Raw genomic sequence first — 24,405 nt, 5'->3', positions numbered from 1 at the left:
AGGAGCGAAAAGTTGTGAGTGTGCACTTGGTGAAAAGAGCTCCTGGCTCTCAGGGAACAAGTTTGTTCTCTCAAAGCCAAGGAAGAGGTTGGCTTATTGGGGAGGGAGGTGGCGGGCACTCAAGCTCCAAATGTGACATGTCTGGGATCTCTGGTTCTGGGCTTTCCTAGCTGGCAGGCTCAGCCTAGTATTAGGGCAAGGGCTGGGGTTAGCTACTCTAGTCTGACTGCTCTCCACTCTTCTGGGTGAATTTTTTTTTAATTGAATGATCTCATGAAGGATTTCAAGTTATTTCAAATGCTATCTGAAAAAACAATTGAAATTGTCACATTTTAATGCCATGTATATGATCAGGCAACAAGAACTCTTAACAGTTTCCTCCGAACGATTACCGACTGAGGATTAAAAAACAGAGCTAAGGGAGTCCACTTGGCAAAAAGAAAAAAAATATAATTGAAACTGCTGCAATAATCTGGCTTTGATTTTTATTCCTCTAGCTGCTGTCATTGTTTATTATTAAACTGAGTCCCAATTGTACTAATTGGCTTAGCACAAAGACAGACCATCCCTGTCATAATTGTCTTACAAACTCTCCATTATGCAGCATCTAACATGTTTAAATGAACCTGTTAACATTAATTCAAAAGCTCTCAGAATGATTTATTTTATTTTATTAATTTTTTTTAACATTTATATCCCGCTCTTCCACCAAGGAGCCCAGAGTCGTGTACTACATACTTGAGTTTCTCCTCACAACAACCCTGTGAAGTAGGTTAGGCTGAGATTGAAGTGACTGGCCCAGAGTCACCCAGCTAGAATCATGGCTGAATGGGGATTTGAACTCGGGTCCCCCCGGTCCTAGTCCAGCACTCTAACCACTACACCACGCTGGCTCTCGTGGATTTAATTTTTCATATAAATACACACACACACACACATATAAAATTTATAATATTTTTATATATGGAGGAAATAGGAACATAGGCACATAGGAAGCTGCCATATACTGAGTCAGACCATTGCTCCATCTAGCTCAAGATTGTCTACACAAACTGGCAGTGGCTCCATCCCCTAAAAGGGGAATATCTTACTGTGCTCACACATCAAGTCTCCCATTCATATGCAACCAGGGCAGACCCTGCTTAGCTAAGGGGACAAGTCATGCTTGCCTCAAGACGAGCTCTCATAAATATAAGATACCTGCCATCTGCTTGTGATACATTACTCGGTGACTTATTCTTTTGAAGTACCTTTTTTGATTGGTAATATCCACTTAGTATAGTAAACATGAATACAAATACATATCACATATTACATCCAGTTATATAATCCTTTAATTCTAATTCCATATATATGGAGTTTGGGGAAAGAATTCTCACCTCATTCCTGAGAGTCCTCAGGAGCAGCTTTTGGACAGCTTGCAAGGCTGCTGTGGGCAGTAGAGGATGAAGAAGCTCATTTACATCCTTTCCACATCCATAGATCTTAAATTTCAGCCATGTTGTCTCTGCCTCCATTTTATGTACCTACTGCCTCCCTCTGTTGTTCCCTGCTGCTCTTGCCTGAAGCCTTCTGTTGCTTTAAGAGTTGTGAGGTGTGCAATGGTAGCAAAGAACAAATGAATAGCCCCAGATCTCTTAAAATATTAATACTAATAAGGCAGGAGCAAATAAGCATGCTCACTTTTGTTTTCACAAAATGAGCAGACCTAGGAAGCGCCCTATAAACCAATCAGAGAGGCAAGGCTGATTGACTCTTCAGGCAGCCAATCAAAGTGCCCAGAGGGTGGGGGAGTCTTTTTCTTTTAGCTAATCAGAAGAATCCAATTACAATTTTGGTTAGAGAGCAGGTAGGCTGGCTGACTGTCGGTAAGTCTTATCTTTTGCTGGCTTCTTTGTGTTTGTTTTGAGGGGAAGAATGCAACCTCTGATTTCTCTCCCTTGTTCTTTGATCTGATCTGTATGCAAAACATTAAGCCCCACACCACTCAGAAAAGCCCCACTGGATGACATTGCATAAGAACAGCCCTGCTGGATCAATACACCTTTCAATCTATACACAGAGAGAGAGAGAGAGAGAGCCCTGCTGGATCAGGCTCAAGGTTATCTAGTCCAGCAAGCTGTTTTGCACAGTGGCCCAATAGATGCCTCTGGGAAGCCCACAGGCAAGAGTTGAGGGCATGCCCTCTCACCTGCTGTTGCTCCCCTGCAACTAGTATTTAGAGGCATCTTGCCGCTGATGCTAGAGGTGGCAATCGCCCTCAGACTAGTAGCCATTGATAGATTTGTCCTCCATGAATTTATCTAAACCCTTCTTAAAGCCATCCAGGCTATTGGCTGTCACCACATCTTGTGAAAGAGAATTTCATACATTAGATATGTGTTGTGTGAAACTATACTTCCTTTTGTCAGTCCTATATTTTTTGGCTATCAGTTTCATGGGATGACCCATGGTACTTGTGTTATGAGAAAGGGAGAAAAACTTCTTTCTGTCATCCTTCTCCACACCATACATGGCTTTATAGACCTCTGTCATGTCTCCCCTCTGTCAGCTTTTTTCTAAACTAAAGCCCCAGGTCTTGTAGCCTTGCCTTGAAAGGAAGTGCTCTAGGCCCGTTATCATCTTGATTGCCCTCTTCTGCATGTTTTCCAGTTCTACAATGTCATTCTTAAAATATGGTGACCAGAATTGTACGCAGTACTCCAAATATGGCCACCCCACAGTTTTGTATAAGGGCATTATAATATTAGCAGTTTTATTTTCAATCCCCTTCCTAGTTATTTCAAGCATGGAACTGGCCTTTTCCACAGCTACCGCACATTGTTGAAGCTGCCACTTCAATGAGCTGTCCACCACAACCCCAAGATCCCTCTCCTGGTCATTCACTGACAGCTCAGACCCAATCAACGTAAATGTGAAGTTGGGGTTTTTTGCCCCAATATGTATCACTTTACTGTGATGTTTTTTCATCACTGTCTAAGCGATACACACAAAGCAAGTGAAGGGTTTTTTCATATTTCTTTGTCATTGCTGATGAGCAATTGAGATTTGTGTGTTTGTGTGTGTGTTGTTATTTGATCACACTTTAGCTACAAATATACACTTTACAGGTATTGCTAAGGCACCCATCCAGTCCTGGCTTCACCTCCACAGCTGCCTACAATTGGCTCCACCTCTCAGTACCTGTAGCTCCACTCATCACCTGCCCCCCCACCCCCATATACACAAATTCCCTGGAACCACCAGTCACCACTGGCTCAGTGAAAGAACACTCACATTTTAAAACTTCTCTGCACTGGACCACTCTGAAGTTTATATCTAAATACATGAGTGCTTTCACTTTTTTAAAAAAGTGTGCTATTAAGGAAATGCATAGAACCTTTTTCCTACATTATGTTTCACTTTTCTTAAATCAGTTCTCTCTACTGTTTATGGTTTTTACGAAAACAGGATTTTTAAATGTCTATCTTGAGTGTCATGCTTACTCAAAGTAAATTTCAATTTTTAGAAAAAGGGACCGACATCCTGACTAATGATGTGTGCATGCAGCAAAGGAAGTGTTGTGTACAGCTGCTATGTTCCAAATTAAAGCAGCACAGCCCGTAGGAATATATTTTTAGGTGGCAGAGACCAGAGAGTGCTTCAGAGGAAAGAGGAGATCAGCAAAAATGACCTCCCTGCGCAAGTGTCTGTGCTACTTTTGTCTCGAATGTAGCAGCTGCACTCCTGCTTCTTTTGCTGCATGCACTTTTTAGACTTTGGAAAAATGTGGACTTTGGAACATCTTGTAACAAATGTTTGTCACAAGACAATAGTTAAAAGAATACTCATCAAAACTTTACATGCACTAACAGAGTTTATTTTCTAAGCTTGGGCAAAATAATTATTGTTATTGCTATTATTTTCCCTTATATTAGTCCTTATTATATTGTTTCCTTCTATTAAGGGGGCAAAGGTTCTGTACAACCATAAAATCAGAGCCTGTCCACAAGTTGTCAATCTAAATGGACAAACACATAAGGTGTGTCTGCGGAGCAGCTGCAGGAGGGCTTTGTTTTAAAGGTAAAATAAATTGGGGGGGGCACTGCTTTAAAGTTACAGGGAAGTTTTTTAAGACTAGGAAATCCTCTGTTCTTGTAAAGGGAAATCCTAGCTGGATCCCCCTTTACAACTATACACCTTGAGTTGGCCCACAAGACAGTTCCGTGAACCGGAGCGGGGCGGGGGCTGCTGCCCAGTTCTAACTCAGACTGGCACCCCCCCCCCGGGGGCTGGCCCAGTATGACCTCAGACCACCCGAACCGGGCTGGCTTGATGTCAACCCTGGTTTGATGTGAAATGTCTTGCACAGCCCTATCACACTCAGCCTAACCCAGTCTAGGGATGCCCAGCCTGGGTTAGGCTCTTCATGAGAACTGCCAAGATTGGACCTTATCCCAGTGGGTCAGCACCACCTAGCCCAGCTTTTAAGCCTGGCTAAGGTTGAGGCAGCAAGTACTCCTTTGCCCCCAGCTACCTGCTTGTGTGTGAACACGGGCTACTTTCAGCCTGGCTGCACACAGAGACAGACGCCTAAAGTGCCCAGATTCCCCAATGCAGCATGCATGTCATGTGCTGTATTGTGGGATTCATGGAAGCTTGGACAACGAGTCCAGGCCTCAGATCAATCTGCCCTGCTCTGCACTGCACGGAGCAGGGCTGACAGTGTGTGAGCATGGAGCATGCTCCCACTAGACTTACAAGGATCATCTGGGGGAGAGGCAAGGTCTGGGAAGCCTTCTGCCCCCCTGCCCACCCTGCAGATAAGATTATGTGAATGGCCCCTATGAGTCCACCTCCTTTCTGCCATCTAAGAACATTGTAAAGGATTTTGCACCAGGCGTCCTTCAAACCATTACCTAAATTGGTTTTCTAATAATAACCCCCATGCACTATTATAATTTAGTGTTTATCTGTCAGCCCATCAAACAATTTCCTCATTCTTTCTTTATTTTTTTGTCTGAAAAACAAACAAACACACAATAGATAGAAGGATTTTGCTTAATAGTGTTTCTACCTCAGCACTGCAGCAGATGTCGTGACGCTGCAAGATGACTGTGCTCCCAAGGGTGTCCTTGCAGTTTATTTAGCATTACTTTTAGTTTCTAGCATATAATGGAAGTGAGTTATTTGAGGATGGTTGACTCCATCCATTCACAGAAGAATACCCTGTCTACCACTGTGGATGAAGCCTGAGGGCACCCCTCTGGGCTTTTCCAAGTACCACACAAAATACTTGTCAGGAAATGCCAAGAAAAGAAGGAGGGGAGAGCCAAAGATGACACAAAATCTCTGCCTTTGCTCGAGTATAGATTGGATATGCTGGGTAGATTTGAACATACATGTACCATGCAGCAATTGTACATTTTATGGGTATGTGGTACCTCAACCATGCATACAGTTGCATATTTGCAGTGTCGGGGGCGGGGAGAAAGACAAGCAGCCAAATTAGTGTGGAAATATAAACTGCTCTCCTTTATTTATCTCTCTGCAGAAGAAGAATAAAAATAAATAAATGTTGATTAAACAGATCCTAGTTTTTCCTGCCAGTTGGACAGTTAAATCATTCTCACTGTACTCATTGGTTGAGATCCTACAGAATTATTCGACAGGCATTCCATTGAAATGAATAGGAGAAATTTGTTGTGACTAACTTGTCCTATGCATTTAAGTAGGACTTCTGTCCTATTGAAATTATTTTTAATCAGTCATATTAAATAAGATTTGTTTTCTTTTTCCATATTTATTGACAAGCATTTATCACCTTTACTTCATTGAAGAAGCTACTTATGAGCAAATCTTCTAACAACAAAATTGTTCTTCCAACCATTTTCTGATCTGTGTAATTTTTTTTAACAATTTCATTTGAGCCCCCGGTGGCACAGTGGTAAAACCGCCGCCCTGTAACCAGAAGGTTGCAAGTTCGATCCTGACCAGGGGCTCAAGGTTGACTCAGCCTTCCATCCTTCCGAGGTCGGTAAAATGAGTACCCAGAATGTTGGGGCGCAATATGCTAAATCATTGTAAACCGCTTAGAGAGCTTCCAGCTATAGAGCGGTATATAAATGTAAGTGCTATTGCTATTGCTATTTAGTAATTAGCATTCAGAAATATGTGACATTCTATTAAATGAATGAATCAATATCTTAGAGCACTCTGAAATACATTTCTAACAGCTAACATGATGTGCAGCATTACAGACACATAATGCTGTGCTGCTGTCCACTTCAAAGGCAGCGTCCGAGCTGCTTAGAATGTTCAGTTGCTCAAGCAGCACTTCCGCCAGATTCCCCATCTTCTAAAATGTGCCGCTTGAGGAAGTACCCATTCTGAGCAGCCCCGATGCTGCCTTTGAAGTGCACAGGTGCCCCATAGTTCAGTGTTTCCTCAAGTTTGTTTGTTTGTTTGTTTGTTTATTAAAAGATTTAATATACCGCCCAATGTACAAGGCAAGAACAGCATCCAAGACTGAGAGAGAGAGAGAGAGAGAGAGATTTAAAGGGCAGTTGTGTTGTGACTAAGCTTTATGAGGACTTTCTTGCACAAGCCCCATAATATATTCATGGCTGATAATTACATAAGAGGAAATGGACTTCCACAGCTCCTATTTATGCTCATGAGATTTGTGCAGGAGAAATTCCAGGTGGAATGGGCCTTCAAGTAATTCTCACTGAAATATATGGGAATGCTCCAGAATAAACCATTGACCATAGCTTGTCTAATGACTGTTGGCCAATAGATGGTGTTGTTCCATGCTTTACTATTTAGTAAGGTTCTGTATCTTGTCTTTTCTAGGGTTGTGCGGTTTTGTTTTGTTTTTCTGTTGTGTTTTTGGCCCGAATCCGAAACACCCCCATTTTGTTCTTTGTTCGAAATCAGCCAATCCGAAACACCCCAATTTTGTTCTTTGTTCAAAATTGCAAAACCCGAATCTTAAATGTTTTGGATTTTAAAAAATGGCCCCGGGGGAAAACTAGTGGGTGGCGGTGGGGTGCCCAATGGGTGGAAACTACCACCCACATTTCAGAGGAATTGGGCAAAGGGCTGATTTTTGGTGAATTTTTGAAGTATAGGATTTTTCCCATAAGGAAGAATGGAGGTCTCAGCAAAAGTATAGCTTCATGTTGAGGGGAAAGGGGTGGCCCAGAGCAGAGTAGGGTGGGTGGTAGTGCCCAGTGGGGGCAAGGAAGCTGCCAGAATTATTTCAAAGGAATTGGGCAGAGGGCTGATTTTTAAAGATGTAATGGAGTTTGCACATCTGTAAAGTTCTTCCCCATAGGGAATGATGGACCTGCATAATTCCTGCCCCATAAATGCACTTGGGGGGCACTAGGGTGGCCCAGGGCGAGTGGTGGTGTAGAGCACATAAGGTGCCAACCACCCCCATGGGTTGCTAACCCATGGGGTACTGGGTTCTGCTGTTTCTAAGATGTTTTGAGAGTAGATTCAGATTCTCTGGTAGCATATGAGAGTAGATTCATGGTTTGTCGGTGAAAATCTCATATGCTACCAGAGAATCTACACTCAGAACACCTCAGAAACAACAGAACCCAGCACCCCATGGGTTAGTACCTCATGGGGGTGGTTGGCACCCTATGTGCACTATACCACCACTCGCTCCCGTCCCCCCCAGTGCCCCCCAGGTGGAGTTATGGGTCTGCTGAAACCTCCATTATTCCCTGGGGGGGAAACTTAAAGAAGCATAAACTTCAACAATTCCTAAGAAATCGGTCCTTTGCCCTATTCCTTTGGAATCTGAGTTTTTGCAGGCACCCCTTGGGGCACTGCCACCCAACCCACTGTTTTGCTCCTCAGGCCCCCTTTCTGCCCCGAATCTGCCCCATAGACATGTCAACTTCAGAAATTCTTTAAAAATCAGCCCTTTCCCCAATCCCTTTGGAATCTGGGTGGCAGCAGGCACCCATTGGGGCACTACCACCTGAACCACTCTTCTGCCCCTAAAGCCCCCTTTCTGCCCCCAATCCACCCCAAATAACATCAACATCACACATCAACAACAGCAGAGCTTTGGAAAAAATCAGGCAGATTTCCAAAGGTCATGAACTTCCACTCCCCCCCCCACCCAAAATGCAATTGATCTACACACAACAGTGTGAAACAACAACAATGAAATGCACACTTCCCCACTGGGCAATGAGGGTAAATGCACACTGCCCCACTAGCCAATGAGGGTAAGTTTTACCCTTAAATTTGCTTAAAAGGAATAAGGAGGCAATTGCTAGCAGATCAGCCTGTGCTTTCGCTGGCCAATCTGCGGGCTAGAAGGGCTGGAAATTCAAACAGATGTCAAAACTCAAAATGGAGACTGAAGGAGAAAGACTTTTTGCAATTGCAAAATGGAGTTCCAAAGCAGCCGAAAGAACAAAACATTTTGTATACAAAACAGGGATGTTTTGTTTTGGCTACAAATTTTTATGTTTTGAGCACTGGGTGTTTTGTTTTGGCTACAAAACAGCCGAAATGGCCTGTTTTGTGCACAAAACGTTTTGTATCCGAAATGAAACGCACATCCCTAGTCTTTTCTGTCCTGTTCTGTTGTTGGCTTTCTGAGAGGGTTTCCCTCCAAAGTGAGGTCTGAAGACTTGCTTGAGCAGTGAGCAAAGCTGCACTAGTGGAAGAAGACTGCATAGCTCTGCTACATGCTAGGAGGCATGCCACAGGCCACACACCTTGTTGTGCTATCACAGACATGTTTACTCTAGTGGAACACCAGACTGGAACAGAGGTTCTAGACTTACTGACTGACATGCAGATATGCAGTTCGAGAACAGAAGCCGACCTGGAAGCAATGGCACTGCGTTAGGGAACCGGCATTAGGGCTACTAGCATTACTGCAGTTTCCCCCATTTGCGACAATGGGAATAAATGTGGAAGCACTGCTGGTACTATATCGGGCAGCAGCAATATAGGAAGATGCTGAAAGGCATCATTTCATACTGCGCGGGAGGAGGCAATGCTAATCCCCGCTTGTATTCTACCAAAGAAAACCACAGGGCTCTGTGAGCACCAAGAGTCAAAATCGACTTGACGGCACACTTTACCTTTACTGGTAGTGCTACCGCCTGTTGTCTACAACAGTATTTATTCCTGAGTCCATTCTAAAGTTTGCTTCCCATTTTAAGCTCAACAGTATCAGAGAGTGTATTGGGGTTCAAGTACTTTCTTGATCCACCTCATTTCCTTTCTCTAAAACTGAGGGAGTATCCCAGATATGAATAAATTTGGAAAATGAATTTCCCTGATGGCCTAAATAGATTCTGAAAAGGGTGAATCAATTTCCTAAACCCACAATTTTGAACGTCTCTAGCATCACTAAACCAAACAAATTAGAATTAATTCATTTTTTGTATGGGGAAATCACAGGGAAAATGTCGCAGGCAGTTATTATAAGCAAACCTTTGCTAAATTAACCTACTTATTTTGAATTCTCAGCAAGCAGTCAATGCATATTTAATGGTATTTTTATTGTTTTCTACTTCTTTATTTTGCCTCATAATTGTACTTTCTGGAGTTTGTGTGATTTACATTGAAGGTTTGATTTTACATAGAGTGTCTGTTTGACCAAGCATGTACATGCTTCAGTCCTTCATATAACTATACCACCTCGGAAAACATGTGGAGAGTCACTTGATGAAAGTGACCTCATATCACATTTAAGAGAGCGCCTTCATCTTCATCAACCCCACAACCTGTTAAGATCATCTGGGGAGGTCCAGTTGTGGTTGCCACCAGCTTGATTGGTGGCGACTCAAAACCAGGTCTTTTCTAGAGTTGCCCCAGGACTCTGGAACATGCCTCCTAACAAAATTAGAGTTTTCCCCTTCTCTGAATGTTTTTTAAAAGGATCTGAAGACATACCTGTTTAGTCAGGCTTTTAGTTTATAGTTGTAAAGCTTCAGTTTTAGAATTTTATTGTATTATAAATTGTTTTAATTATGTTCATGTTTTAATTGGTTTTCTGTCCTCCTGCTAACTTGGCAAAGAGGCACCTTTTAATGTGATGATTCTCTTTATTTAGCAGGGGGAGAGTAACTGGCCCTATCCATCCCCAGCATATTTAATGGTATTTTTATTGTTTTCTACTTCTTCCAGTGACTGTTGCTGGTGTCTATCTTGTGTTTCTTTATAGATTGTGAGCCCTTTGGCGACAGGGATCCATATTTATTTATTTATTTATTTATTCACTCATTCATTCATTCATTTTTTCTCTGAGTAAACTGCCCTGATCCATTTTTGGAAGGGTGATATAGAAATTGAATGAATGAATAAATAATAAAATAATAATATTGTGAACCGCCCAGGGCCTTTTTTGTATGGAGCAGTATATAAATGTACTAATATATAAATAATGTCAAAACATTCATATGTGTGGAGTTTACAAGTTATGAAGAAGGCTGATTGATTTAAGAGGGAAATTATCTATCTATCTATCTATCTATCTATCTATCTATCTATCTATCTATGCAGTGTTATTTGAGAGAGCCCATTCAAACATTCAGGCTAATGGCTGACATCCTGCCTTATTTCAGTGACTGCCTTTTTTGTATTTGTTTTTATGGCTGACATCCTGATTAAATTACTCAGCAAATGTCCTATTGAAATTAATAAGCCAAGTTAGTCATGACTAATTTGTCCTATTAATTTCAATGGGATTTCTGTTGAGAAATGTAGTCATGATGTCAGTCAGCCAATATAGTTTGCTAGTCACTTTAGATCTTTTTCTTTATCAGAAAAGCTTAATAGAAGTGCTTAAAAATAAAAAAGAAGAAGTGTATATCATTCTAAACTAATGTAATATGTGAAGAAGCCCTGTGTTGCTCATGTCTGCCAAGAACTGTTGAAGGGTTGTTACTAACTAACTACAGACAGAAATCAATCAGTACTTAAGCTCCAGAGACAAAGTCCAGAAGCACACAAAACAAGCTGTGCGTAAGGGCTGAGCAAAGTATCCAGAGCAGGGACAACTCCAGGTTTGAGAGGGCCCTTGGCAAGGTGACTTCTAGTGGGTCTTTCTGCTCTTACCATGGCTGGAGACCTATTCTACAGGTGAAACTCAGAAAATTAGAATATCGTGCAAAAGTCCATTAATTTCAGTAATGCAAATTAAAAGGTGAAACTGATATATGAGACAGACGCATTACATGCAAAGCGAGATAAGTCAAGCCTTAATTTGTTATAATTGTGATGATCATGGTGTACAGCTCATGAAAACCCCAAATCCACAATCTCAGAAAATTAGAATATTACATGGAACCAAGAAGACAAGGATTGAAGAATAGAACAATATCGGACCTCTGAAAAGTATAAGCATGCATATGTATTCAGTACTTGGTTTGGGCCCCTTTTGCAGCAATTACTGCCTCAATGCGGCGTGGCATGGATGCTATCAGCCTGTGGCACTGATGAGGTATTATGGAAGACCAGGATGCTTCATTAGCAGCCTTCAGCTCTTCTGCATTGTTTGGTCTCATGTCTCTCATCCTTCTCTTGGCAATGCCCCATAGATTCTCTATGGGGTCAGGTCAGGCGAGTTTGCTGGCCAATCAAGCACAGTACACTGTATACTTTTCAGAGGTCCAATATTGTTCTATTCTTCAATCCTTGTCTTCTTGGTTCCATGTAATATTCTAATTTTCTGGGATTGTGGATTTGGGGTTTTCATGAGCTGTACGCCATGATCATCACAATTATAACAAATTAAGGCTTGACTTATCTCGCTTTGCATGTAATGCGTCTGTCTCATATATCAGTTTCACCTTTTAATTTGCATTACTGAAATTAATGGACTTTTGCACGATATTCTAATTTTCCGAGTTTCACCTGTATATTCCTTCTTAGTGAGCCAGCAGCAACAGCAGCATTCTAGCTGGCTCCTTCCGGCCATGTTTTCCCCACAATGCCCGAGGCAGCAGCCACTGGCTAGAATGCTGTTGTTGCTGGTTGTAGTCCACTGACAATGGGGGAAAAAACCTCAGACTGAGTGAGGGGGCTATACAGCTAGTGACTGCCCTTTGTTGGCTGGGCCAGCTCTCCATAGCGGTCAGGCTGGGCAGGTATCAACACTGGACCCCCACGGGGTACTGGACCCTCAGTAACTGTCCAAGAGGGCCATGTGCTGACAGCAACTCTGATTCAGAACTTAGAGTCTATAGGGTTTGGATGAACTTGAGAGACTTCAATCCAATGAAAAATAGCCTACAACTACTATTGCAGTTTCACTCCAAATAAAGCTCCTTTTGCTTTTCATCTAAAGTGTGTTAATAGCCTTGCAAGTGACTGTTACTCATATTGATTTGTATTCAGAGTCCTGAGTTTCCAGGTGAGAGTTGGCATCATGTGGGATTCATTGCTGCCAGTGTTGTGGGCAGAAGGGTTACATATGCTGTGCAAGAAGGTTAATGTATATCTTTTTTTCTTTTTCTTTTTTTGATACCGTTGAAATTTGCCTTCTGGGCCCTCCTGCCTCATGTGATACTACAGTATATCTGATCCAAGATAGTTTTCCCTGTGTCAGGCATCCTTATCTTCCCCTAGAGTTGTAGGACTGCCAGCAGAGCTATGAATATGCCAAACCATCATTTTACAAAAGCAGGTGTTGACTGCTGCTTCTGCAAAAGTTAGCACTCAGCCACTCAGCAAGAGCATCTGCTGCTGCATTTAACACCCTGCAGTGCAGGAAGTTAATGTTCTTCATAAAGAAAAAGGATTTTCATTCCTCTTGTGCCTCATCTTGGCTTCATGATAACTGAATGCATATTGTAAATTGTTGTTTGTTCCTAGGAATCGTAAGACTGTTAGATAATTTCCTAACACTAACTATAACTGTTTATTCTTTTTCTCTTTACTTCATTTAGGTATACAATGTTAACCATTCAAGAAAAAACATTATTGGTTATGAGGGTCAATAATTTAGCCTAAAGAAAAAGCACAGAGTCTGACTGAAAAACTAGGAGAAGGAGTCGAAAGCTTGAACTCAAACCCAATTGTGGACTTGAAATTAAACTCAAGTAAACAACTGTCAGCTGGTGTATTTTTGTGAGCAGCGTAACTTGTAGAAAAGTAATTTTTACATTGAAGTATTATAAATTCTCATCCTCTTTCTTCTCTTTCTGTTCATGTTGACTAGTAGATAAAAAGCTAATTCGGTCAGACTCACCCATGTGTCTGTGATAGGTCTGATTTAAGAACGATACAACAGCTCTAAAAAAGAAAGAAAGAGGAAGGAAATACCAGAGGTAGGTAGTTTTCTCATCTAGCTCAAATTTATTGCTGGTTTGGCCAATGTTCTTTGAATTGGGAGACAGGAAAAGGGATGTCAATGTATATCAAGAATTTTAAGCCATGTAGTTTGTTTATTTTCTCAGTTCCCATGTGTAAGAATAGAAGGCAGTTAGAAATGGAGGTACACAACCCATTTGCACCTTTATTAACCATACAGAAGCAATATTTTGAGTCATGATCCGATAGGTTTCAGCTTCCAAGCCACACTGGACAAGGGGGTCACATGTTGCTTCTGGTAGAATATGTCTTCCTGTTCTTTAGAGATCATGTGCACCCAGATCAGATCAAAGTTTATTTCGGTCATAGACTAGCATGTAATCAACAGTTTACAGTAGCATTCGAATGAGCAAACAATAAAACAGAACTTGGCCACATAAACCGAAATAGTTTCTTTAAAATCAGGCAGCAAAAACTCTAAATAAAATTCATCAGTGTGGCCAGGATAGTTTATTAACAAGGAGGGAATAAACTTAGAGAGACTATCCCTATAAAAAGCACTATACAGGATTACATGGGCAGTAGTCTCAATATCGCCTGAACCACAAGGACAGAGGTGAGCTGTGTAAGGTAGCCTCTTATACTTTCCCTCTATGACCACGGTAGGAAGTACATTGAGCCGGGCAAGAGTCAAAACGCTCCTATATTTGGGCATAAGTACGTGATCTAGGTAATCGGCAGGTCTAATTTTTGAAAGCTGGGTTTGCAGATTCTTTCTGCAACTCTATTTCTAGGACTCGTTGTTTAAAGAACTGAACGGCTTGGTCGAACCCCAGCCTGATGAGTTCTTCCTGGGATGTGCCGGGTTATTGCAACTTAGATTTTAAAGCCATTTTCCATTTCGATATAAAATTATCCACTAATATTAAAGGAGCTAAACCAACAGGAAAAAAGACCAACTTCAGCCAGAACTTGATTAAACTCAGCCAGTATCTCAGCTTTAGCGTAGTGACCCCAACCTCTCTTCTGAGGGCATTGTTAGGGACACAACATGGCATGGGACTTGAAAAATAGCTCTTAAAAACTTTGTTTGAACCACTTCAAGTGAATTAAAGTTATCGTAAGGTCCAAGCTGAGCACCATACAATAGCTGGGGGTATACCTTTGCTATAAAAAGTTTAATGACTGCCGGGATGAAAGAGGCACCCCTAGAAAAGTGGAAGGACTTAATGGAGTCCATGTGCATGAGTTCATGTGCAAATATGGCCATGGGGTCAGAGAGACCCTCATTCATCCCCTGGTACTATCCTCCCATGGCAGTGACTTTCCTTTTATGTTGTCTCATTGGAACTGGCAGATTTACATGATGAGGGGAAAGGCAAAAATAATGTTTGGAGTAAAAATATATTACCAAGCTTTCCTATGTGTTCTGGACATATATGTTCTTCCTCGGGGAAAGCTACTGAACAGTTAAATTATGAAACAATATTCTGATCCAATTAAATCCCCCTCACCCCATCTTACAGCGAAGTAGATAAAGCTTGTTCAACCGTTATGTAATTGTAGAATAACTTCATTCTACTGAAGTCTGATCATAAACTGCATCACAACTTTGAGAGAACAGTTTCTTTATGATCTGCAAGGAATAATGAATATGTTTGAAACTTCTTGGGAAATGCAGCCATCAGCTTGTCATTCTCTTTCTTGCACTCAGAGGTTTTCGGTTTTTCATTAATCAGCTGTATGATGCACTCTTCAGTGGTTGCAGGCAGCCTGTTGTAGCTTTGAAGGTTAATATTGGAAAATTCAGGTGGATCCTGGATTTTGAGTCTTGAGTTACATAAAGTTGCTGTATTCATACTCAGAGCCAAGAGTGTAAAGATCTCACCTGTAGTAACATTCAAGAATCCTAGACTGCGTTCTTGGATTTTGCCATTGTATGTCTCTGAATAGCAGTTGCTAGGCAGCAAGGAGTGTGGTAGGAAAGTTGCCTTCATGACTTGCTTCCAAGGCTTCCAGAACCACTCACTGATTGCTCTTGGAAAAAGGATGCTGGACTAAATAAAACTGTAGTTTGACTCTGCAGGGCTCTTTGTGGCTGGCCCGCCAATTGGCTTGGATGAGGCAACCACCTCAAGCAGAGGACTGGTGGAAACAATAGTCCACCAGCCACCTCCACTGGTTCACTGCCTCTGACCACCTCACCCAGCCGATAATCCCAGGTGGCATCATGCCCCAGCTGATGCCACACTCTTCCCCCTCCTGCTCATCCCACACTCCATGCCTTTCCAAAAGGCAGAGAGCATTACTGAGTTACAGAAGTGTTTATGAGTCATTTCCTGCTGCTTCATTTGGATGAGGAGCAGACTACCATCTATCAGGTAAGGAGAATCGGAAGAGGGGAATTGATGGGGAATAAGATTGAGTAGCAATTGGAGGTGTGAAAAGAGATCAAGTAGGGTAGGGTGGAGGGGACTGGTGTATGGTGCACTTTGCATACTATGGGTTTCGACAGGGACTGGAAAATTGGAGTTGGGCAGGGGCAGATTAGTGCATGGCACACTCTGCACTTTGTAAGGGGGCAGTGGCTCATCACAGATGTTAGGAGGACTTGGGCCAGGTCTGGCCAGCTTCTTAATCAGTATTGTTCATAATGGCCCGGTAGGTGTTTTATTTGGGCAGAAATTAGAGGATGAAGGAATTGGCTCATGCCATTCTTAATGCTTTTACAATACAAATTATTAAGGTTATAGCTATTATAACAATCTCTCTGGCCAGGTAGATAGTCCAGTAAATGCAATCATAAAATGCTCATCTTCTTCTCATGGCTGCTTGCCTGCTCCTGTCCTGCTCTGCCCACTGCACAAGCAACTATATTGTCTAGTATATTAGTATTTAATAATGTAATAAAAAGGTACAACCATAATAGCATACTTAATGAATCAAAACACACTTCACTCAAATGATTAGAGGTTCCTAGTTAATTACTTAGAAAGGAAACCAATTAAACTACAGTTTTTATGGAGACTCAAGGATGGTACACTAAAAAAGACCCTTTCAATCATTTCCCCATTAGATAAGCCAAGCAATTCAATGAGAGAAACTGGAAATGTATGTTTTCTTTGTATGCTTTCCAAATGAGATTATTAAAAAATGTACTATATGTTTTCCACCTGTGGGGAACTTAACTTAGGGCCAAGCAGCGGGGTGGAGGTGGGGGTGGGGTTATTCACCTACTTACCTTGCACTGCCAGCAAGTCCCAATTTAAAAAAAACAAATACATCCAGAAGTCATAGAAATCATTGCTAACACTCAAAACAGATGTTCAGTAATCAGGATTTAAACATTAATATTTGCCACATGTCTTTAAGGTATTTGAGGTGCTACAGTTCTTATTTTAAAAATACAAAACTATTTGTCAACAACAGTGAACACAAAAGAGCATAATGTAGGCTTATAAGCATAGTAATGTAATACATTAAAAAAAGAACAAGTGTTTTTTTTAGGAACCCAGAATTACTTTGCATCCAAACTTAAAGGAAGGCATGCTTTCTAAATGTGGATGAAATCTCAGAATAGTATAAAAGGGACAAGATTCATGTTTGTGTAGTCACAAGTTATTGACACTTTTACATTTATTTAGTACATTTTCATACCACCCCATACACAAATCTCTGACCGGTTTGTGATTTTAAAACACAAACAACTAAAAACATTAAATCAAATTAAAACAATTTTTAAAATAGATTTTATTCATTCATTCATTCATTCATTCGATTTCTATGCCGCCCATCCAAAAATGGCTCAGGGTGGTTTACATAGAGAAATAATACATAAATAAGATGGCTCCCTGTCCCCAAAGGGCTCACATTCTAAAAAGAAATATAAGACAGACACCAGCAACAGTCACTGGAGGTACTGTGCTGGGGGTGGATAGGGCCAGTTACTCTCCCCCTGCTAAATAAAGAGAATCACCACGTTATAAGGTGCCTCTTTGCCAACTTTAAAACTTTATAACTTATAAACTAAAAGCCTGATGTTTTCAGATGTTGCTTTAAAACAGCTAGAGATGGTAAAGCTCTAATTTTGTTTGAGAGTGCATTCCAAAGTCCTGGAGCTACCTTAGAGGCGGCTCGTTTTGGGGTCACCACTAAATGGGCAGATAGCAACGGGGCCTCCCCTGATTGCTTTAATAGATGAACAGGTTCATGAAGAAGAAGGTGTTTTCTTAAATACGTTGAACCCAAGCAATTCAGGACTTTATAGCTAATAAAACAGCACTATGTAAGTCAGCCACAAACTTATTGGCAGTCACTGTAGTTCTTTTAGAACAGGAGTAATGTGTTCTCTTCAGGTAACCCCCGAGACCAATCTTGCTGCTGCATTTTGCATTAATTGCATTTTCTGGACTATGTACAAAGGCAGTCCAATAAAGAGCACAATGCAGTAGTAAAGCCTGGATGTTGGCAGCATATGCACCAGTGTTTTAAGATCGTTTATCTCCAGGGATGGCATATCAGTCTAAGCTAACAGAAAGCACTCCTGGCCATTGCCTCAACCTGAGATACTGAGAAGAGATTTGAAGGCAGACATATTACCAGACTACATACCCATTCTTTCAGCGGGAGTGTAAACCCATTCAGAACAGGCAGATCTAAACTGTTTCCTATGTTTCAACCTCTGTCTTGCTTGGATTCAGCTTGACTTTGTTAGCCCTCATCCAGCCCATTATCAACTCCAGGCAGGCCTTTACGGAAGTTAGGCCATTTCCAGATGAAGCTGACATGGAGAAATAGATTTGAGTGTCATCAGCATATTGATAACATCTTACACCAGATCTCCTGATGATCTCTCCCAGTGGTTTCATGGTTTTTGATTTAAAATCCATTATATGATGCAACATTAGACCTGGGACCTAGACTCAGGTTCAGTCAACCTGCCTGCATGCTTGAGGGGTAGCTGGCAAGACAAGCAGAGGAGGAGGAGAGAAAAGAGTAAAAACAGCCACATTACCAGAGAAGAGATGTGTGACTGGTGGTGGGCTGGGTGAAGGGGGAGGATAGATTTAATGGCCTTGCTCTGCTATACATTGAGAATTAGCATGGAAAGAAGCTGGACACTTGAAACATCATAGACAAGTTTGCAAAACTAAAAACACATGAGGCCATTGTATTAAACCATGGGTGGCATGGCTTCATATTTGGGGTAGGAGCCACTTTTAAAGTTATTCTTGATTAATATTATTATTTTGTTTTTCACCATGTCCTTGCAGTTCTTCTTCAATAAAAACACAGCAGGCATGGGAAGGAGAGAAAGCGGGGTGTGGGCATATTTACTTCTTGTAGGAATGTGCACAAATTGATTTTTTAAAATTTGATTTATGCCACAAACAAATCATCCCTGATTTATTTTGTGTCCAAATCTAACCCCACCCCCACAAATCACCACAGACTCGATTTGTATTTACTTTGCTTTCATTCAGATTCAGATTGATTCAGACCGCTTAAGAAGGCCCTAGGGGCACCTAATCTGGGTGGTAGGTAGGTCCCCATGGGTGCCACCTACCATCCAGATTTCAAGGCAGTGAGACACTTGGTTGATTTTAATGAATTATTTTTTTTACTGATTTTGAACATTTCTACCATATGAAATAATGGGGATTCGATGTCGCCATATCTTAACCTTAACACAGATCTCCAGCTTTATTTTTTTTAAAGCTAAGCTCTAGCTCTTATAGAAGTGGAGTTATGGAGCAAAATGTGCGTCATTATTTTTCCAGGTGTTCAGATACTTTGGTGTATAACTTTTCCTCATAATGAATCCCTATGAGGATTCCATATGAAGATTCCTATGAGAATCCCTATGAGGATTGATTGGTTATTTATTTCATTTCATTTCATTTATATCCCGCTCTTCCTCCAAGGAGCCCAGAGCGGTGTACTACATACTTAAGTTTCTCCTCACAACAACCCTGTGAAGTAGGTATTATTATACGCCTTTCTTTCTTCTGTTCAGTTGGATTATCACTGGACAGTGCCAACTGTCAACTGCCATGTCTCAACTACACCCCCACCCCCCCACACACACTGGAGTATTCAATTTATTTTTTAGGTATTTTTGAAGTGTTTAGATTCTTTTGTATCTTCATTTTATATCTTTTGTATCTTCATTAAAAAAATTTTTTTAGATTGTGAGCCCTTTGGGGACAGGGATCCATCTTATTTACTTATTATTTATCTGTGTAAACCACCCTGAGCCATTTTTGGAAGGGCGATATAGAAATCGAATGAATGAATGAATGAATGAATTACACACCTTAATTTCTTCTGTATATTTTGACCCCACTGCTTTGCAGGTGGAGAATTAGTGGCATCTCATGTTCCAACTACTCCCCAACCCACAAGCTGCTGGGTACTCCATTTATATTTTAGGAATTTTTGAGGTGTTTAATGTGTAATGAATCCTCATAGGGATTCATTATGAGGAAAGGTTATTAGACACCAAAGAGCCTAAACACTTGAAAAAAATCCTAAAACATAAACTATCAAAAAGAGAGATCAGTCTGCTTGAATGCAAAAGAGAGAGGGTAAGTTTGCTTTATTATTTGGTGTAATGCTCTACAAAAATACATTCCAAGCATGTTTAAATACACACACACACCCCTCTTAATCTGTACAGTATTTTAAAACCTGTTTTAAGATGGCATTTCTTTAGTTTTATGGTGACACAAAGCCTCATTTCAGAACAGGGCAGTGTGCAGAAGAAATGGACTTTTCCCTCATAAAACTGTCTAGTTTGGGATTATTAGGAAGCCAATACAGCCCATTTGTGTCATTCCCCTGCACCTCTTCACTTATTTTGGAAATACAGGAAAAGTTAGAATTAACAGAATACACTGTGGCTGACATGATGTGCAGCACAGCATGAGTGATACTGCTGGCACTGTTGTGCAGGAGTGCTCTTGCACTAATATGTAAAATTGCACTTGCACAATGCTACAGCCATTAGAAATAGTGGCCACAGTGTCACACAAGAGTGATTGAACCATTTTACGTATTAGCATAAACTCCCTTTTGTGCAACAGTATCAGCATTGTTTTATATGCCTGCATGCACAAGTTTGACAGCTGGGGAGGGGGATGCTTTCTGCAGATGTCTTGATCTTAGTTTATCTAAGAGGGGCAGCAATCAGCGAAAGGGCCATGCTGCTGCTTGAAGTCGGGATGTGTTTCTTTCCCTACGCAATTTAGGTTGGGACTCACACTGTGGATTACAAGTCCCTGGTTTCCACACTGAAGCGGGTAGCGAGTCAATCTTGTTGTTTGACTGCATTGCCCTCCTCAAGGTTGGTGATGCCCCAACAGGCTAGAGAAAGCTCCTACCTAGCATTACCTGAATTGCATAGGATCTCCTTATCATGCCAAATGCATGCCTTAATGTGTCACCCATACCTCTTCTAATTTTTCCCACTCTGCACTTTACCAGCCATTGTGACAAGAGAAGAACCTAACTAATTATGGAGCCTAGTGTGAGGTAAACAGAAATGACCTCTATCATCAGCCAATTTGTGTTGGAAGTGAAGGACTCTGTGCTGCCTCATGCCTCAATGACAGAGGGGGACAGATTAGTAAGTCAGAGGGCTAGAGAGGTCAAGACATTGGTCATCCCTTCTCTCTACTGCTCTGACACTATCCCTTTGATATGTAGATTGCTACTCTCACGGACTTCCTGCCTGCCTGCCTCTCTCTCACTCTCTTCCTTCTTCTTCTCCCTATCACACACGCTCACCTCTCTCTCTGCACCAAGTGTGCAGAGATGCAGACAACATCTCTTTGCATCCAGCTAGCTAGCTAGATTAGAGATTCTCTCTCTCCACTTTCCTATCTAGAATGGAGTTCTCCAATAAAGACTCCTTATATTGATTTGAAACTATGAACTGGCTCCAAGTTTCTTTTGCTCTCAGCAAACACGTATGCCTGGGCAGAATCCACTGTGTTTTGCCTCAGTGCACTCTGTTGTAATAGAAGGCTATCTCTTACCAGAGAGACAACCCAACAATTTGATGAAGGCCAAAAAAATGCCTACCTTGCATCCAAAAGGAGGACCAGCTGAAACTCACACCATGCCCAAAAGTGCCAACTGCCAAGCCAGGTGGGCAAGAGCAACAACGATTTCATAACTCCACCCTCCCTGGCCCACAGCCAATCAAATTATCTCATGTTTCAACCAAAGTGAGGCTGCGGTAAACAAGTTGCACCTAGGAAATTCTTGGGCGAGCACCAACAATTTCCAAGAATAACCAAGGAGCAAATGACATACAATGAGATGGTGCACACAGTCTCATTTTCTAGGGCTGGGGAGGGCCATGGGGAAGGTAGGATTGTGCCTACCTTCCCCTACACAGCCTCCATTGCCGTCCCACCTACTGTGCCATGCTCCCAGATGAGCACTGTTGTGGCAAGCAGTGCAGTAACAGAGAGGCTGGGGGGGGGGGACGCCCAGCTTTCAGAAAGCCCACAATGCATTGTACTGCATACACGGTTCACTGAAGGCATTCTAGAGGCTGGGACACTCCTTACCCCAACCTCTATGGTAGCCCTAACGGGGATGCAGGCCTGTTCGCAGGCCAGTGCTGTCACATGACCAGGTGTTGGGGTAAGAGGGCACACATGCATCCTCTTACATGACTTTTAGCCTGGGTAGAAAACTCGGGCTACCCCACAGGGCAATGCCAAGGTCAGGCCCAATCCCAACACTCCACACAAGCAGCCCTCCCCAAGTAGGACTGTGCAAGCCTGGGTAGGGCTGTTTGTGTGAACAGACTTTATGTTTGGTCCTGCATGTTTGTTTCTCTTACATTAAATAGCAGCTTTGGGTGACCAGATCAGAATGGAGAATTTGGCATTTGGAAAGGGAGCATTTAATCCTTCCAGTTATTCTGCCACCCTGACAAAAATCCCATTGGTGCCACTGGAAGCTTTCTTCCAGGGGTTAATAGCAGCTGCAGGGGTACAGTTCTTGTTAGGTCTGCACTGCAGTGGGAAAAGATTAAATCTTTTTAATCTTTTGTTAGCTGCCCAGAGACATAAGTTTGGGCAGGGTATAAATATGATAGATAGATAGATAGATAGATAGATAGATAGATAGATAGATAGATCCCTCCCTGTGTAACAAAGTCCCAATCCTGATCACCTCCTCTCCCATGGCTACTGTTTACTGTGAAAAACGCACATACACACAGGGCCAAATGAAGTTTCAAGCAAGAGTGGATAATTAAGGTGGTAGATCCTACTCATATCTCAGATAAGACAGTTTAGAGAAAACGCATGTCGCCATGTGAGTTTCTTTGTATCTTTCTTTGTATCCTACCAGAAACATGACACCAAACTCCAACCCTGACTTGCATGACAGCTATGAAGAAAAATAGGGGCCTGGGCAATGTGCATGAGTGAAGAAATTATGTGAAATCCCACCATGTTGTACAAAAGGACTGCTTTATGAATGTTAAACAGTATATACAATCAGCATGGACTTCTAGAAGCTTCTGTGATGCCTTAAAGTTTAAGGATGATTATATAACCACAGAAGCAAGTTTAAGGTCTGAAGTGAAAAGAAACAGGAAAGCAGTGCTTATGGATGATGACTAGCAGGTACCCTTTTACTACCAATCCATGACTCGTGTCTTCATTGGTCTGGGTGGAATAAATCTCAGACATAACTAATCCAGTAATTCATATCTCCCAAAGCTACTTTTTAAAATCCAGCTTTTATCACTATAACTTTGTGCAGCTGACTGGGTTGTGGTTGGGGTAACAGAGAACAGCATTCTCTAGACCAGGCATCCCCAAACTGCGGCCCTCCAGATGTTGCTGAACTACAACTTCCAGCATACCCAGCCACAAAAAATTGTGTCTATGGATGGTTGGAGTTGTAGTTCAGCAACATCTGGAGGGCCGCAGTTTGGGGATGCCTGCTCTAGACCATCGTAACAAAGATTAAAATTGTATAGTGCTTTATAACCAGCAATTAAGTTTTTTGAAGTTAACTAAAAAAATTGTTTGCATTTCAAACTGCAACACAAAAAGGGATATTTAAACCTGTGTCATTTGAGGTTTTAGAGTCTCAAATTTACACTGTCCCTTTTAGAAGAGTGTATTATAGAGAGAAGAAAAGATATATTGATTCCCTGTGAGGCCAAAGATGATAATAGAGGCATCAGTATAATTCTGAATTACCTGACATCCCACAGCTTGGGGACACTGCTATGAATTGTCATTTATTTGGGAGAAATTGTGCTTAATATTTTTGTGTTACTAAAAAAAACAATCTATTGTTGGTTCACAAATGTAACAGAAGATTCTGTTGATACATCTTTTGTTCAGGACAATTGAGGATTTTCAGAAAAGATCAAAAATCAATGAAATCCCTGTGCTTTCTTTTGGAGCTTTGTAAAGTCAGTACCCAAGCCCTCTGACATCTGGAACTCACTTGAAGAATTACAAAAAATGCATCCATCGTTTTCAAAAGTGAGTTACAATCACTTCAAAATAATCTCCACGATCTAGGCTCTTCACTCACAATTTGTACTCCCCTTTCAGGTGTCTACAAACAAATGGAAACACAGTTTCTCATTCTCAGGCTGTAAGAACTGCCATATGCATAGACTGCCCACAGTTGTGTTTGTCCTTTTGTGTTGTGAAACTTGAATAAAAAGTATATTTTAAAAAAAACACTGAGTAAATAAATAAAAAGCCTGGTGGGGGAAAAGGTTGTGGGGATGGGGAAGTGTGGTGGGGGAGGAAAGGGGATGACAGAGTTGCTGGTGTGCTAAGACAGTGTGCTAAGCACAGCAAGAAAATGATTAACAAAGAAAAGCTCCTGATCCAGAGAAAACAAGTGTGGGCCCCGCCCCCAAAGAACACAAAATAAAATAAAAACAACTGTCAGTGGCTGCTGAACTGAGGAAGACTCTCTCTTTCTATCTCAACTCAGCCAACCGATTTAAAAGCAGCAGCCACCAAAATAAAAAAAGTGGGGGGAAGTGGGGACTGGGTTAGGGAAATGGGCTAGAGAGAGGCCTCAGGCCAAAGGGCCTGGGCCCCCCTGCCCCAGAGGAGGGGGGGGAGA

General features: G+C 41.7%; 2 long non-coding RNA genes across 4 annotated transcripts in view; one reads left to right on the top strand and one right to left on the bottom strand.

Annotated features, from left to right (window-relative positions):
* LOC128342366 (uncharacterized) overlaps positions 1-1,672 on the bottom strand; it is a 142,288-nt gene extending 140,616 nt beyond the window's left edge. Inside the window, exon 1 of the long non-coding RNA XR_008314936.1 lies at positions 1,380-1,672. This is a non-coding gene — a long non-coding RNA (uncharacterized LOC128342366). The remainder of the gene's footprint in view (positions 1-1,379) is intronic.
* A 143-nt stretch (positions 1,673-1,815) lies between these two features.
* LOC128342364 (uncharacterized) lies at positions 1,816-23,993 on the top strand. Of its 3 annotated transcripts, none has more exons than XR_008314933.1 (6): positions 1,816-1,868; positions 3,947-4,062; positions 12,915-13,067; positions 13,187-13,295; positions 22,651-22,928; positions 23,661-23,993. It is a non-coding gene; the product is annotated as an uncharacterized LOC128342364 (long non-coding RNA). The 3 variants fall into 3 exon arrangements; XR_008314934.1 differs by having other exon boundaries at positions 12,915-13,095; positions 13,190-13,295; XR_008314935.1 differs by lacking the exons at positions 1,816-1,868; positions 3,947-4,062 and adding an exon at positions 10,078-10,123.
* Positions 23,994-24,405: the final 412 nt, after the last annotated feature.

The sequence above is a fragment of the Hemicordylus capensis genome, chromosome 2, assembly GCF_027244095.1.
Source record: "Hemicordylus capensis ecotype Gifberg chromosome 2, rHemCap1.1.pri, whole genome shotgun sequence".
NCBI lineage: Eukaryota > Metazoa > Chordata > Lepidosauria > Squamata > Cordylidae > Hemicordylus > Hemicordylus capensis.
Note: the sequence above shows the minus strand (reverse complement) of the source record. Positions and strands in the feature narration are given on the sequence as shown.